A 3,292-nucleotide genomic window follows, 5' to 3' on the forward strand; every position below is an offset into this window, starting at 1 on the left:
ACATGGCTAGATCGTCTCGGCTGTTGACGCTGATCAACAATATATATACTTTATAGGGTCGGAGATGCCTCCTTCTACCTGTTACATACATTTCCTGTCGGCACAAAGTTATAATACCCTTCTACCCTATGGGTAGCGGGTATAATAATGTGAAAAACATAGTTTAAAAGATTTGTAGAAGACAAAAATATTAAAAAAAAAAAAGTCCAAAATAGATGGGTTATGGTTAGTTATGAAAAAAAGACAGGATTGAATAACCGACAAAGTTTATTATTATCATATGCCTGAAATATAATTAATTACAATATTTAAGAATTTGAACAAAACAAAATCTATTGTAATTTACGTTTTGTTTAAAAGCCAGTTTTAATAAACAAATATTATACAATAAGAGAAGTATTAAATAAATTAAAAAGTTTAGAGTTACATTGATTCTTATTATCAGATTCTTGAACGCCGCTTTCTCGATGTCTAGTTAAAGTGATAGTTAGGTAACATTAGATGGATAGTTAAGAGTTAAAGAAAAAAACATCAATTTATTTTCTTGAAGTTGAAAAATCTTGATTTAAGATTTTTCCAGTCTTAAAGAAAACAATCTTGAAATACGATTTTTTTTAGTTGAAAACATCTTTGTATGCTAAAATTGCATTATAAGATTGAAAATACTTTATTTTAAGATTAAAGTCCTGATTCAATAAGGTTTTATCAAGATTTGTATGCTAAATTTGCATTTACAATCTTGATACATTATTTTATTCTTGATTTTAGGACGTTTTTTCATTCTGTATAGAGATAGAGTAAACGACCCTAAGTAGTATATAAATTTATCTTTGTTGGAATATCCTTCTTCAAATAGTCAAAAATACTATTTATTATAATATATAAGTATATTAATTGTTGAGCACGTTGGTCACACTGATGTGCTCTCTCTCACTTCGTGCATAATCTTTGAAGAGTGTTAACTAAATAAATAATCAAGAGAATAAAAAGCTCGTGTGTTTCTATAATAATTGGGTTATTTTTCAATAATCTTATATTCCTTTAAATAATTTATTTATTTACCTTATATTCTTTTATCCTTATTAAGAGGAGAACTTGCTTCTTTATATAGAGTCTAATATTCCCCCTTGCATTGTGCGTATATTCTAGGCATTTCATTTGGAATTGATATTCCATTGCTGAAGTGTGACTAGCATCCACTCGCACTCTCTCTCTCTCTTTCTCTCTCTCTCTCTCTAAGCCGCAAATTTACGTTATTAGCGCAACATTAGACGCGCTGCTAATTACCAACACTGTCTGGCAAACTGGCAACTGGCAATGGGAATGCGAATGGCCATCAGCAGAAGCATTCGAAAAGCGCCAATACAGCAGAAAGTGGCACTAAAACATACACAATACTCCCCCTCAAATGCTACCCCCAAGCACACACACACACACACATACACTTCTACACCCTTATACACCTATAGACATAAAGAGAAAAGCGGAGCACAACCCTCGCACGTTAATGAACGTAAAATTCACTTAATTCCAACTTTAGCCATGAATTAAGCCCGACAAATGGGTTGGAGAGAAATTCCTCCATCCTTGTACAGCTTTCGGGGGGATGAAAGCTAGAGGGGGGGTGAAAGGGGGTGGCCACATTGGCGTTGCGCTGACTGGTTGCCCAAGTTGGGTATAAATATAAATAAGCGTAAAGACGTGCTCGAGAACATCGACGACGACGAGTCGCAACTCTCCCTTTCTCTCTCCCTTCCCCTCTCTCCCCACTCGTTTGGATCTGGTACAATAAGTAAATGTGCTTTTATGGCTCTTAATTAAGGCAATGATGGGGTGTTTTAATACGTTTGCCAAATGTTAAATGACAAACTGCCTGTCGACGTGGCACGTCCTCAGTTTCCAGCTCCCAGCTCCATTTTCACTTCTCAGTTCGCAGTTCCGACTGCGTTGATGTTTGTTAATGAAGCCGCCTTTTTGTGCCTTTCGGCCATTTGCTTGTCACATCGACAATTTTCCATTTTTACACCCGCTATCCAAATGGTAGAAGGGTATTATATAGGAAATGTATGCTGATGTCGAGTTTGATTGACTATTTTGTACTTTATCGTAAATTTTGTATCTTAGTATAACATAGATAGCCATTGGTGGATTTTAAAATTTGTTTGGTATATTAATTTGGCATTTAAAGAATAATGCCGTGAATGTTGTAGTATTAATATACTGTATATTGCCTATGTTATTTTTAAGTATTTTATGGTATATATTAATAATAGTGCCGTGAATGTAGTAGATTAGCGATTTACCAAATATAGTATTCGGTATATATTTAGTATTGTTTATTAGTCTATTAAATTGGTATACTTTAAGAATATTGTATCAGTATATCAATATCCTAAATATTATTTATGCTATATTTCAGTATTTTTTGGTATATTAATTTGGTATATGTTAGGGCCGTGAATGTAGTAGTGTATCGATATATGTACCAAAAATAGCATTCGGTATATATTTACTGTTATTAAGGCATTATTCTTAAAATATACCAAATTAATAGTATATTTATTGTATTCCTTTGCTAACTTTTAGTATTCTTCTGTATATTAATTTTGTATATATTAGAAGTGCCGTGAATCTAGTAGAATATCGACATACCAAATATATCATTCGGTATATTTATAGTATGGTTGAGTATAATAATTTGGTATTTTTTAAGAATATTGTATTAGTAAGCCATATATACCATATATTGCTCATGCTATATTTTAGTATTTTTCGGTATATTAATTTGGTATATGTTAAGAATAGTGCAGCAAATAAAGGAGTATATCAATATACCGAATATAGCATTCGGTATATATATTTAGTATTTTTTCGGTATATGAATTTGGTATATTTTAAGAAATATGTCTCATGGTTTTTGCTTTCATTGAAATTATATAGCGGGTATCTCAAAGTCGAGCACACTTCACCGTAACTTTTCTATTTGTCAATTTTCTGCTCTTTACAGCCGTTGACTAATTACCCAGGTATTCTGTCTGCTACTTCGACTAACGAGCAATTGTTATGACACTTTGCAGAAAAAGAAAAAAATAAAAACGAGGCGTCTGAAAGTACCGAAAAGTACAAGACGCATCATTGACATTTTATGGCCGATTGATTTTGAGCAGGCCAAAAAGAAGAGAGACAAATCTGAAGACTCGCGTCTTTCAATTGTTGTTGCGCCTTCTGTCTGCCGTTTTTATGATTTGTAAATGTTTGTCTTGGCAAGTTTATAGCTCCATTCGCAGCGCCA

Source organism: Drosophila sulfurigaster, chromosome 3, assembly GCF_023558435.1.
Source record: "Drosophila sulfurigaster albostrigata strain 15112-1811.04 chromosome 3, ASM2355843v2, whole genome shotgun sequence".
Lineage (NCBI taxonomy): Eukaryota > Metazoa > Arthropoda > Insecta > Diptera > Drosophilidae > Drosophila > Drosophila sulfurigaster.